The sequence below is a fragment of the Pseudochaenichthys georgianus genome, unplaced genomic scaffold (genome assembly GCF_902827115.2).
Source record: "Pseudochaenichthys georgianus unplaced genomic scaffold, fPseGeo1.2 scaffold_552_arrow_ctg1, whole genome shotgun sequence".
NCBI lineage: Eukaryota > Metazoa > Chordata > Actinopteri > Perciformes > Channichthyidae > Pseudochaenichthys > Pseudochaenichthys georgianus.
In genome coordinates this window covers 62,471-76,798 of record NW_027263113.1, presented here as the reverse complement: position 1 = coordinate 76,798, position 14,328 = coordinate 62,471, and the positions used below count along the sequence as shown (strand labels likewise).

The 14,328-nt window shown below is 43.9% G+C and overlaps 1 long non-coding RNA gene across 2 annotated transcripts; it reads right to left on the bottom strand.

The window, feature by feature from the left end:
• Nucleotides 1–6,077: 6,077 nt before the first annotated feature.
• LOC117443189 (uncharacterized) lies at nucleotides 6,078–13,848 on the bottom strand. Of its 2 annotated transcripts, XR_004551629.2 has the most exons (4): nucleotides 13,634–13,848; nucleotides 8,452–8,520; nucleotides 6,883–6,991; nucleotides 6,078–6,784 (listed from the first exon to the last, which is right to left on the bottom strand). It is a non-coding gene; the product is annotated as an uncharacterized lncRNA (long non-coding RNA). The 2 variants fall into 2 exon arrangements; XR_011642972.1 differs by having other exon boundaries at nucleotides 6,078–6,991.
• Between the last annotated feature and the right edge of the window lie 480 nt (nucleotides 13,849–14,328).

The window sequence follows — 14,328 nt, the reverse complement described above, 5'->3', positions numbered from 1 at the left end:
TCTTCAGACTCTGGCCTGCTCTCCACCCCCCGCACCAAACTGAGAGCCTTCGGGGACAGAGCCTTCAGCGTGGCAGCCCCCACCCTCTGGAACGCTCTCCCTGCGGAGATTCGCAACATCCCCACACTGGACGCCTTCAAAGGGCCCTCAAGTCCCATCTGTTCATCAAGGCTTTCGGCCCTTAAATCTATCTGTTGTTTTGTCTGTCTGACCTTTGTTTTTTTTTGTTTTGTGTGTGCTCGCCCCAATTCCTGTAAAGCGACCTTGGGTCCCTTGAAAGGCGCTATAGAAATCTCAGTTATTATTATTATTACATTAGTCCAAACAGCATGGTAGCAGCTAATGCAATGTTGTCCGCATCAGTTAGTACACTGGGAAAAAAGGCTGTTGGATTCACATGATTTTAATATGGACATCGGTTGCACATATTCAAATATGTGTACTTACAGCTATTCCATTATGTTAAAGACACACAACTATTTTATTTCAATCAGGAGAGACATGATGTATGGAATACATATTTATTATCGGTCACATTATATCAATGGAACATAATGATGACAGTTCATCACGAATGAATGAATGTTGTTTTGGCGATTAGGCCCAAGTTTTAGTAGGATATCAATCGGAAAGGGAAGAACCATTTCCGATGAACCCCCCTGGGTCTAGACACTGGTGGTGGTTATAAGTGGTTAGGTCCGGTTGGAAGGGAGAAGGTTAAGCTTGGCCCTGAGTTGGAAGCAGGAGGCGAAGGGGTGGAGGAGGGTTGCGCGTTGACACCTGGAAGACAGCTGATAGAACAGGGGAGAGCATATATAGAGGGGTTAACAGGTGCGATGATTAGCCCTGTAATGAAGGGGCGTGATAGGTTTAGCTGAGGAGAGGCGCTCCCTGTCATTTAGATGCAGGGAGCAAGTATTGCCATGACGCGCAATACGGAGTGTTAGGTCTTCCTGTCTGAACTTGCGCTAAGCTTCATTTCAATCAGGAGAGACATGATGTATGGAATACATATTTATTATCGGTCACATTATATCAATGGAACATAATGATGACAGTTCATCACAAATGAATGAATGTTGTTTTGGCGATTAGGCCCAAGTTTTAGTAGGATATCAATCGGAAAGGGAAGAACCATTTCCGATGAACCCCCAAAAGAATGCAGGATGAAGTACTGAATGTGAATCTTACCTTGCGGGATGCGGCGGAAATCTATGGATGAAAAGGAGGTTAATACATGTGAGGATATAAGCGACTGATGCCTCCCGGGCATCCTTCCTGGACGTACAGGGCTTCCCGGCCGTACGGGGCATCCCGGACAGACGGGGCAACCCGGATGGGGCTTCCTGGACATACAGGGCGTCCCGGAAGTACGGGGCATCCCGGAGGGGGCATCCTGGCCGTACAGGGCGTCCCGGACGTACGGGGCATCCCGGGTGAGCGGGGACTACCCGGACGCACCGAGCGACCCGACCAGTGCCCCGGGTGCCCGGAACGTGCGAGGCTTCCCGAACATTTTTTGCGGGGCAACCTGCTTTAGCAGGGACACATTATACAACCCGAAGGTTTTACAGCCTGGACATGCAGGTTTAAATAACAGAATTGAACATGAGCCGTAGGGCAACATACGTGCTGACATGCTAAGAACCACCACCAGTTGTATGCATACGTACCAATTTGTTTAAGGTTGGAGAGACCTTTGGATAGCCAGCACGGCATTGAGGTCAGGGCGGATGTAGGATGAGAAAGCGGAGGAGGACCACCGTCCGAGTTGTTGCAGGGATGAGGACGAGACGCCTTGATTGGCAGCGGAAGTAGCTGCGCCTATTCTGAAGGAGTGCCCCGTGTGTAGAAGGGGTGATAACCCGGATTTAATAAGGACCTGTTTTAAGTAGACGTTGAACTGTCGTCGTGTTAAAGGAAAATTCCCTGAGATGAGGAATAATGGCGAGAGGGGGTTCGAGGTAGGTCTAAGCCGTAGAAACTTGATCATGGCCTTATAAGGGCAGAATTGAGAATCGATGCGGGCGGCGATGACGGAGCAGGCGCCGCCGCATTTGGAGTGTTTAAGATATAAACTAAGATGGCTGGCGTGAAAGGATAAGTCAGAAAAGCTGACGTCTCTATTGGAATCGAAAGTGAGGGAAGCGGTGGTAAATTCGCCTGGTCTAAGAAAGGCATAAAAAGCTAGGAGAAATAGAGCGTCGAGTAGAGCATCGATATAAGGGGAGAATACCCCGCTTCTAAGCTTGGAGAGCATGAGGTGTAAAGTGGAGAGTGTAATAGGGCGTCTCCGGTCTGAAACGGGGGGGTACGTTTTAATGAGACCTTTGAGGACGAGTTTGACAGACTGGTTTGTGAACAGGCTGGGAAAGCCGGGATCGGAACAGCGAACGTTAAACTGGATTCCCGCTAAGAGGCCCCGGATGTATTGAGGTTTGAGGTGGCGATCAGTGGCGCAGTAGCACATGAAGGCACACACGGTGGAGATGAGAACGGGTTTAAGAGTGATGCCTAAGGAAAAGCAAAACATCGCAAACGTTCTCCAAGCGAAATCGTATGTTTTAAGGGTGGAAGTGGCTAAGCCTTTCCTCATGAAGAATCTGGCTGATTCGAGGTGCCTTTCTAGGGGGCTACTATCTAGGAGAGAGAGAGGAGGTGCAGGGGAGGAATCTTGACGGGTTGAGCGCTGGCTCCTGGGCAGAGATTCCGGAACTTCTGAAATTGGAAGCGAGAGAGGGAATCAGCCACTGGGTTAAGGTGGCCGGGAACGTGACGTGCGGAGATGAGGAAATTGTGGGTGATGGAAGACCACGTGATGCTTCTCATGAACGGCATGATGTCACGGCACGGGGAGCGTGCTTTGTTAATAATCCCGACCACTGATTGGTTGTCGCAGAGTACTGAGATCCGCTTCCGGGGCCAGAGGTGCCCCCACACGTGGCAGGCAACAGCGATCGGAAAGATCTCATGCAGAGCGGAGGAAGAGGCATGGCTGGGAAATGTCGGAGGCCACGAGCCTGCGAACCACTCTCCCTGAAAAAACCCCCCAAAACCCACGGATGGGGCAGCGTCCATGAAGAATCTCATGGAGTCGGAGGAGTACATGAGGTCGTCGTAGAAGAAGTTGACGCCATTCCAGTGTGCGAGCAGGAGGGACCAAAATCGTAGGTCAGAGCGGCAGCCTTCGTCTAGGAAGACGTGGTCATGGAGGTTTTCTGCAGCCGACGCTGTATCCAGGAGCCGGGAGATAAAAGAGCGCCCCTGAGGGATGATACGCATGGCGAAATTGAGGTGCCCGAGCAAGGAGAGAAGCTGCTGCTTGGTGATAACTTGTTGCTCGCAGAAGGCTTTTGAGATGTCGCGAATGCGCTGCAGTTTGTCCGTGGGGAGAGATGCTTCCATGTCTACGGAGTCGAGTGTAATGCCTAAAAAGCCCAGGCGTGTGTTGGGGCCTAGCGTTTTCTCTACTGAGAGGGGAACACCTAACTCCTGAAAGCATGTTTGGAGTTTTGCTAAAGAGTCGCCTGAGTTGTCCCGAGGGGGATCTATGAGGAGGAAGTCGTCCAATAAGTGAAGAACGGAGGGGATTCTAACGACGTTCAGGAGGATCCAGCAGAGGGCTTCGGAAAAAGAATTAAAGATACAGGGGCTACTTCTGCACCCGAAGGTTAGGCGGACAGCAAAGTAGAATTTTGATTCCCACCTGATACCGAACATGTGCCACTGAGATGGGTGAATGGGAATTATTTTGAATGCGTCCGTGATATCCGCTTTGGAGAGCCACGCTCCTTGCCCTGCAAATTTGATAAGCTTAATGGCATTATCGACTGAAGCGTAGTGAAGTGAAAAATACTCGGGGGGAATAAGGCTATTGATGCTGCAGAACGGCCCAGCGCGAGGAGCGGACAGATCGAAGATGAGCCTTTTCTTCTCGGAATATTTGCGTGTAGCAACCCCTATTGGGCTTGTTCGGAACACCGGGAACGGAGAGGACTGGAAAGGACCGATTAAATATCCTTTGTTGAGCTCTTTTTTTATGAGCTGAGAGACTATAGTGGGTTCTTTGGCGGCTGACTGCATGTTTTTTGCCACTAGAGTCACTGAGGGGGGAGAGAGAACCCCTACCCTGAACCCTTGAGAAAGCCCTGACAGCAGATAGTCAACGAACACGGGATTTGGGTGAGTCGAAAGTGCAGCTGCTAAATGTGTGGTGTTAATGGGAGTCGATGGGTGATGTTTTAAAAGGTTTTTCCACCACGTTGATTCTGGCGCGGGGAAAATGAGCCGGCGCCTGGGGCAGACTGACCTCGGGTGGGCCTCCCTGCACGTACTGACGGTTTGTTTTGATGTTCCCAGGATACTGCGTGGGGAAAACGCTAGACCCGGAGAGAGGTACTGAAGGGCAGAGCGGAGAGGTGTGGCCCTGCGCTCCGCAGCTAATGCATGAAACTACCTGTTGCCCGCCGGTAGCCATAACGAGCAGCTCGGTATCCAGCACGGACCAGTCCAGGCGGATGTTGCTATGAGCTAAGTGTAGCGCTGCTTTGCTGGAGAAGCTTTTGTGGTATTGATAGACAACTAGTTTCCCATATTTTAAGTGAAGATCTCCGATCATGGCCAAATAGGCGTCTAATTCCGCTCTCCTTCCAGGGTAAACTGTGCAGAGAACATCGCGGAAAATGCTGAATGCTACCAGAAATTGTCCTATCGAAAGGTCTTTGAGGAGCCGGGGGTCTGCGGATTTAAATACCGCAGTAATGCTTCCTCCCGTGGCGATGGCTTTGTCGCACTCCGGGGAAGGCAGGATGAGGCTGACCAAATTGATGTCTTTCCCGTCAAGGATTTTTGCCCTGAGCCGTGAGGAGATGTTAGCGGCTTGGGGGATATAGGGCCTACCTGAGAGAGGAGCCGGGAGGGCGGAAGTCAGGGTGTAAACGGGAGCTATCGCGCCGGTTGTAAAATCCTGGCCCGGCGGGGCCGCCAGAGAGGTTGAAGCTCCGGCCTGATTTTTCTCCATGGACTGGAGGCGAGCGTCTATTAATAGCATGGAGCTTGCCAAAGATTGCAGCGTATTGGCTAGTCTACTGTCGAACGGGGGCTGAGTGCCGGAGCTCCCGGGCTGAGCGGTGCTGGGCTGCTGAGCCCCGCTGGAGTGAACCTGGAGAGTGTGGGATTTTTTGGCCGGGCGAGCTCCTGGAGGACTCGCTTTTTTAAGCCTTTTGCCCCCGCGGCCGCGAGCGCGCCCTCGCCCTCTTCCGGGGGGGCTGGCTGGGGCTGCTGGCCTGGGTTGAGAGACCGCGCCGGAGGCTTGGTCCGCCAGATCACGGAGCTGAGACAGCAGGAGATCTGGGGCTGGGGTGATGCCCTGCTTCTGGAGGTGGGCGATGAGGAATTCTGCTTCTGCTGAGCGAGAGCCGCTGCGGGCGCTCAGACGGGAGCTGGAGCGACGATGAGTTACAGAGTTGGATGCTGCCTCTGAAAGGGTATCGGAGATGGGATCGAGATCCTTCGAAAAAGGTAAGTCCTCTGAAGAGTCTGAATTAGGCATGTTTGAGCGTTTGTTTTGTTTTTTGTATCCAGTGTTTAAAGGCGTAAGAGGAGTATAAACTACCAGCTTTGCGCGTTGACACCTGGAAGACAGCTGATAGAACAGGGGAGAGCATATATAGAGGGGTTAACAGGTGCGATGATTAGCCCTGTAATGAAGGGGCGTGATAGGTTTAGCTGAGGAGAGGCGCTCCCTGTCATTTAGATGCAGGGAGCAAGTATTGCCATGACGCGCAATACGGAGTGTTAGGTCTTCCTGTCTGAACTTGCGCTAAGCTTCATGTCAAAGAAACATGAAATTGTTATGTTCATTTGAATAGTTCCTTTAATATTAGGTATATTCATTTCCCCTATGTTTAACCAACATGACTTTTTAATGTTCATTTTAGGCTTTTAATAAGCTCAGTATATTTCATGCGTTAAAGCCACATTAATGTTTTGTTGAAACTCCATGCTATAGTTTTCTGTTTAATCTACCTAGTGCTCAAGGGGTACATACGATTATTTATTTCATGTGAATAGAGGCATTCTTCTACAGGATCCATCCTAATCTCTTATCTGCAGCATTTATCATAACATTTTAAAACAAATAGTCGATAAGGACAAACACATTTCTTTGAACAACATTCATGTATGTTTCTCAAAAAATAAAACAATATCAACATCCAACGACACATCCAGATGAGCTTTTGGTTTTTCCATCATGCAAGGCAAGGCAAGTTTATTTATAAAGCACCTTTCAACACAAGGCAATTCAAGGTGCTTTACAAAAATGAAAGACATTCAGACAACGAAATCCTGACTGGAACACATCCAAACAGTTATTTAAATGCAAGAAATTACTCAACTGTTGAAAAACTACTTTTTCAATGATTTTACCTAGAAATGGCAGGTTTGATATTGGCCTGTCATGCAGCCTAAACTATGCCAGGAGAATTAACAAATACATTGAAAATAAAGAAATAAAAATAAATAAAAAATGTTTCATTTCCTGTATCCGTTTTAAATTAAAAGCCCTCTAGCTTTTCAGTGTAGTCTGGCTATTAAACAAAAAACAGGGATGTTCACATACTTTTGGCTATATACTATGTGGTGTTTCAATAAATACATATTTTAACGCCCAACAAAAAAATCAAAAGGTCAAATATTACTTCTACTGACCACAAACTCTCTCATTGAGGTGCACACACAGCCCCTTGAGAAGACAATCCCGGCCTAAATCGACATCATCAACCTAAGTGAAGGGGAATAAGAAAAGAAAGAATCTGTTTTGCTTAATGAAATGTGTACACTATTGACTCGATGTATAATTGCCTTAAAATGAATTCTTACTTGAGTCATGTTTGACATAATACAGTTCAGACGCTGGCCTATCTGTCCTCCTCTCTACTCAAAAACCTTCAGAAGTTTGTCAGATAGCACATCCAGCTGAGAGAGAGCTCTTGATTGGAGGGGCAGGGTTATTATGCACTTAAACTCCGCATTTATCAAAGAAAACAAAATATCACAGTCGTAAAAATCATGAAATCATTTCATTTCTAATGATGTTATGATTGTAGTTGTGTGCTTGCCTCAAAACGATGCAGAGAAACTAGTCCATGCATTTGTTACTTCAAGGCTAGCTTATTGTAACTCTTTATTATCAGGGTGTACCAAAAACTCAGTTAAGTTGCTTCAGCTGATTCAAAATGTATTGACCAGAGCACGGAGAAGGGACCACATTACTCCTGCTTTGGCTCCATAGTGAGAATAACTTTTATCAAGTACGAACAACCAGGTTAGACTACATTTAATTTAGTTTACGTTTTTTTCCCGATCACCTTTTTTTGCTCCCGATCCGATTCCGATCATTTGATTTTAACAATTTGCCGATACCGTTTTTTCCCGATCCGATCTGTATGCAATACATTATGAGAAAAAAAAGGTCACAGATAACGGCTGGTCATCCAACGCGATGAATTCAGCTATCTTGGCTGTTATTTCTTTGGCCTTTTCACTGTTCTGGGGCAGTTTCTCTTTCCTTTTAGAAGTCTCTGAAAGTGTCGGTTGTTTCAGTGCCGTTACCTGAGTGGCCGCTGTGTACTCGTCGTGTTGTTGTTGGTGTTTGTTTCTCAGGTGGCGTGTTAGATTGGTCGTGATGAACGTAGCTCTGTTCTTTCCACCACGCGGAACCTCCGCCTTGCAAACATTGCATCTGGCTGTTACACTGCCTTCGCTTTCAATTTTATAATACTTCCAAACTCCTGACATTTTCTCTGTCCCGACTCTCGACTCACCAGCTGAACGTATCCTCTCGTTAGCTTACTGCTACTATTAGACACTGCGCCCACTCTGTTGCTTTGAGAGAAATAAGCAACCAGGTCTGAAAACAAGCCCAAAAGAAGCAACACATACATGATGTTGTGTCATTTTAAACCAAAACTAAGTCCTCAGGATGACTTTAAGACGCGAACATGGTCATTTTTGTTTTGTAACATTAAATAAAAAAATGTAAAAAATTTTTTAAATAAAAGATTCCCGATCCCCGATTTTTTTCTCCCGATTCCGATCTTTTGAAAATCACGTGATCGGCTCCGATCCCCGATCACGTGATCGGATCGGGACATCTCTAACTGTAATATAAGACTACATATAAGAAACACCCTTATAGCCATTTCAACAAACAAAACATTATCACTTTTGTGAAGGAGGCTTTATCACAGAATGTTTGGCTTTTGCCTCTCACTTTCCGAATCACTTTTGCCTAATAAATCAGAAAATGTGTATATCCCTGCAATGTTTGCAGTATGTAAATGTTATGAATAAATATTCAGAAATTGTCAGACTAATACCAGTTTTCAATTAGTTAAAGATCAAGTTTAAATTAGTCAAGTAAATCACACAAAACATTTGAATACTCACCATTTACTACAGAGCCTTTGGAACAATGTTCAAAGGAAGGCTGAGGGCAATCTTCTCCACACCAATTACCTATCACACAAAAACATATTTGAAATTATTTCATTATTCACACACAAATAAAACAAAAATGTTCTGCTCCTTAAAGGCGACATTTACCATTTAATTATGTACCTTTACGTTAATATGAACCGACTTCGGCCGAGATGGGCGCCTCCAGTGATTATTATTATTATAATATAATAAGAAGGAGGGACTTCTGTAAACTCATCTAGAGACTCTGCACCGTGCTCTGATGCTGCTGCTTTGCTTTATGAACGTGGACAACAGAGAAACATATTCTTCAGGACCAAAGTTGGAATTTAAATAAAAAGGAAAGTGAAACTTATGCTCGTCACCCTCTCCCTCCGGTCCACATTAATACAAATGATCCCAATACGTATGATTGATGAAAATATCTTAAAATAAATACAAATGTATTTATTATAAACGTTAGTCCTTAACATCTGTCACTGTGTACATCACCATTCAAACATCTTTTAGAAGTTGAACAAACTCCACACAGCTCAGTAAAGACTGTGAAATGTTGACTTTATTTGATCATTTCAGTAAAACCTAACGTTCATATTTCTCTTTTTGATTATAATACTGACGAACGTTCAGAACAAAGCACTTTGGCAACTTACCACATACGTTTTAAAATGCTTAATAAGCACCGTAACTTTCATGATATAATTTCTCGGTCATAATCGGTTGTTTCCGTGAACGGCCGACTGTTGAGTGACGGCAAATGCTGCGGCTGCAATGCATTGTGGGGCAGCATTTTCTCCTCTCCTTTCGGTAAGGGAGGTCCAGTGGTTCCTAAGCTAAAGGAGGTTATAAAGGAAGTTTGAAACCTCCTTTCCTTTAATTTGGAGAATTGGAACGGCACTTATCATGGCTGCCACTGAGGGACTTCCGGGTCATTTCACTTGGTTAGGAAGGTTCCTAAGCTAAATGGACTATTGGAACGCAACCCTGGTCTCTACCTGACCGGAGTCAACGCTGTGTGTGTCCGTCAGGAAACAAGCTGTTAACAAGTAGTTCCAGAAAACATCCACTGATAAATTGTGACCTCATGATAACCTCATATGTTTTAACTTAGGATCATACCTGTGTTTAGTCTAGAAAAAGGTAAATGTGTGCATTTTATTATAAAGATGTGTATATTTACAGACTGTTGCAAAAACTAAGAAACTTATAAACATCAGGTTTAAAACTAAAAGAGTTTTACAACACAAATGAAAGATGTTTGGAGTTTTATTTGAGTTATTAATTTACATTTTTTGTCAAAGAGATGCTGATTTGAAACCGTTGTTACACAGTTACGGCATTTCCTGTTTCTGCCGGAGAGAGGGGAGGCCGTCCCACAGCTTGCTGCTGAGTTTACTCCCTTAACCAGGGGTTAAGTTGGGATTTGATATGTGGGGGGGCTCGGTGTGGAGGTGCGAGAGGGGGGGCGGAGGTCGAGGATCTCATTATTTGACATTAAGGGAGATAGGCCTACACTGTGGCGCTAAAGCAACTGCTCCATTATCTGTATCAAATGCACACATTGATGCCACCAAATGTCACAATAAAAATAGAAAGTACTACAAATAAACTGGAATTCATTTACATCTTAAATTATGAATATATATACACAAAAAAAGGTTTACAAATATCTAACCTTCAAATTGCTTTTTTAAATCAACACTGCTCTGCACACTTGCTAAAGAACATTTGTGTGGAAATCTCAATTCATTTGTAGGGCTGCATGATTAGTGATTTGGAGTAAATCTCACTGTAAACTATTGAATCATCACCAAATGCTGTGTTATTATGACCGATCTTAACTCAGCTTTATGCAGACATACATCTAGCATGGTGTTCAGGGCCGGTGTCAGTACCAGATGTGTTCGGGGTACCAGATATGTTCGGGTGTATTTCCGTCGCAACCGTCATCCGTCATATTCGTCTACTCACCTCCCTCTGCTCCCAGCGCTCTGCTGCCACACACCGGCCGTCTGCGGAACTGCAGCCGGAGGAACTCGGTACAGCTTGTTATGTGTGTGTACTTGTGCACATAAATAATGTTTCTAATTATTTACAATTAAAAAATATATATATTCTGCGTTACTTTAGCCAACACTTTTATAAGGCCACGAGATTAGATAATTACGAAATGTGTAGATAGAATACATATCTTTCAGGTTGTTATTTTGTCATTAATGTTTTATTTACCTTTTAGTATTTTTATATAGTATCTGAACTTTGGAGAGGAGTTGGGAGACACACGACACATCAAATCACATCTACAGGTCAAGACGAAGCGAATGGAAGTACTCCTAGCGTGAACATGTTTGTGAAAACGTGTGCAAAGTCTCCGAAAATCCTAATCATAAACTCATATTTGAATTCCCCATAAAAAAACACATCATTCAGTAAAAACAAGGCCCCACTGATCATCTGCTCCCTGATCTCTCTGCGAATTGAAAGTACTTATTGCCAGAGATCGCATGCTCTGGTTTTATTAAATGTGCCAAGTGCTAGGACTGTCTTATGGAAGAAAGCTTTCAGATGTGCCGCTCCACTAACATGGAACAGTCTGCAAAAAGAATGGAAAATTACCAAGCTAGTACCACTACATGTTTTTAAAGCTTGGTTGGATGCTCCACCATCAGATGCTGTTGGCACCTGTACATGTGGATAGAGCAGTATGAACAGTGTGTATGAATATGCTAAGATATATAAAGTATGAAAACGGTAAGCAGTATAGTATAAAATATATAGATATTAATTTCATGATGATAAACATTGTGGAACAATGATGAAAAATGGGAATGGATGTGGCGACGTAAAACTGACACAAAACAACAACAAACTTTTGCCAGCCAATGGGAGAGCTTCATCAGCAGCACGTGGTAAAACCCACCAATGAGCGCTCAGCTCGAGATACCAGCGAGCCGTTTCCCATCAAGCATTTAGCTTCCGCAGCTCGTGGAGAGCAACTGCGCCAACTCGCCTCGCCTCGCTCTCAAGGCTGCGGGCGTCTTTGTCCCGCGAGATTTCAAAGTCTCATGTGGGCGAGCCTCCAGAGCAAGTCGGACAAAATGACTAACCATCATGCAACGCACTAGCAAGACGTTGATCGCAACTGCGCAGACCTGCGCAGGTCTTGCTAGTCTCAAACAAGCCTAATACCATAGATATAAACACTAGATGACTCACCCGCGCTGCTGGCCAATGGAGACCGACGTTGCCACTTGGCCGCCATCTTGCTACAGGGAGTTCTCTCATTCATAACATTATGGTTTACTATTTAAATAACCATAGCTTGCTAAATTTTCAACCAATTTTCAAACGGTTTGGTTTTTTATAAACATCAAAGATGTAGTTATGATACTGCATACTTATAATCATGGACTTTCATATGAAAATAACATTAATCAGATAAAGAAATAGCTATACACACACACACACAAGGTATTTATATTAAATATTTGCCGGTGTATATATTTCCATTTATTTTATTATATTGTTAATATTTAAAATAAATTATAAAATTAAAATACATTTATATTTTATATATAAAAACCGGTCTCATGTTACATACATATGGAGGGTCCGCCATATTGAGGGCTGTTCCAAAGCAACGAGTGTGGAGGGGAGTGGGCTATCAAGCCCTCAATCAGCGAGTCTGCAGCGGTGCTGACTTGAGACCGGTCTCTCCCTGACCGGAGTCACGCTGTGTGTGTCCGTCAGGAAACACGCTGTTTACAAGTAGTTCCAGCAAACATCCACTGATAAATTGCGATGTTAACAACCTCATGATGACCTCATATATTTTTAACTTAGGATCAAACCTGTGTTTAGTCTAGAAAAAGGTAAATGTGTGCATTTTATTATAAAGTTGTGTATATTTACAGACCGTTGCAAAAACTAAGAAGCTTATAAACATCAGGTTTAAAACTAAAAGAGCTTTGAAACACAATGAAAGATGTTTGGAGTTTTATTTGAGTTATTCATTTAAACTTTTTGTCTAAGAGATGCTGATTTGAAACCGTTGTTACATAAAGTTACGGCACTTCCTGTTTCTGCCGGAGAGAGGGGAGGCCGTCCCAAAGCTTGCTGCTGAGTTTACTCCCTCCATCTGACAGGAGGAGCCTCGTTGAGCTGCGAGTGTGGCTGCAGACGAGTTCACTCCGGTGGGGTAGGGTCGAGGGAGTGGTTTGGGATTGGGCCTAACTGACAACTTTTGTATGCTGTTAATCGTGATTTATTAAAAATAGATCAATAATAAAAAAATCATATGGTACATTTCACAATACAAATGCAACCTCTATCATATACTAATCCCACTAACAGGTGCTAAAAGCATTTCGTAAGCTCTTTAAGAGATCTATGGATACATCTCTCAACCCCCATATGAAACAGAACTGTAAACAGATTGACTTTTTCTTGGATATTTTACAAATCACTCCCCTTTTAAACTGTATTCTTGTTTTGTCATATAGTATTTCATAACTGTTTTTCATGTATTCTCTCTGGCTGTCCATCTCATAATGTTCACATAGAAACTAGCTGTCAATAGGAATATCATTCAGAAGAATTATAATTTCATGCAAAAATCTGTCACAAAAAGAGGTTGCACATTTAAATGCAGGTGTTGTTATGGCAACGTCAGTGGCCAGACAGCCACATTTACAGCTGCAAATACGTTCAAACATGCTGTCGACACGTAAAGCAGTGGCATGCCACCATTTCAGCTGACTTTTTCTCTGAAATACTGTCACATAACATCCATATATTTCAGTGCTAGTTTGATGCTAAGCTAAGCTAACTATGAAACACTTGAACTGACAGGACTCCGGATCAACTGTGTACTGTAAGGTAGCTTCTAGCTTCATGTTGAACAGTAAGTCAACATTTCCCAGAGAGCTTTCTTTGAAATCACCAGGTAACGCTAAAAAAACATTACATTTAGATTGTATGACAAAGTGATTATTTAATATCTCTGGCTATATCTCTGGCTATATATATATATGTATAGCTACTTGCTAACGGTTTAGCTTACCCCCGCGATTCAAAGTAACATCAACTTAGCTGTAATTTATGATTTGCTTACATGTTCGCATAACTTGGAACTTTACTGACATTTACATACCTTGTTCATGCCTGGCTCAAGTGGTGGCTCTGGGGTTGTTGTGTGAGCCATCACTTGAGAATTGTCGTCTTTTTAAAAAAAAAATCTTATGTCCATCTTCAAAAACTCTGAGTCCGACTGACAGTTTATTTTAAACATTGTCACAGCTCACAGGATAGGTACCTGTCAGCCAATAAGACAGCTGTTTATTTCCATTCAACTCTCTGGTTGGTCTGGTGCCTTGCCTCTGTTGCATTCACTGAACATGGGAAATTACAATCCTGCCGTCCTCTCTAGTGTCATGATGAGGTTCAGGTAAAGCATGGTTAATGTATTACATTATTGACTCAATAATATAATACATGACTTTGAGAGTGGGCAATCTACAGTAACCCAAACTTTCTTTCTTTTTGCAAGGGGGGCCCTTCGTGGCTGTGGGGCCCTAAGCGGCCGCTTATGTCGCTTAATGGGTCCGGCCGGCTCTGGTCTCAAGTTTACAGTGAATTAGTCAGAAGACAAAAACAAATATTAACTTAGGTAGGCTATAGTTAATGGATAAGTTAGCTCCAGGTTTAGCTATGGCAATGTATCATGGGCATACAGGCTAATGTACTGTACTTAAAGGTGACCTATCATGCAAAATGCACTTTTGTACGTCTTTTATACATGAATATAACCCGTTGCTGCAGATACACGCTTTACAACATCAGGTGGAT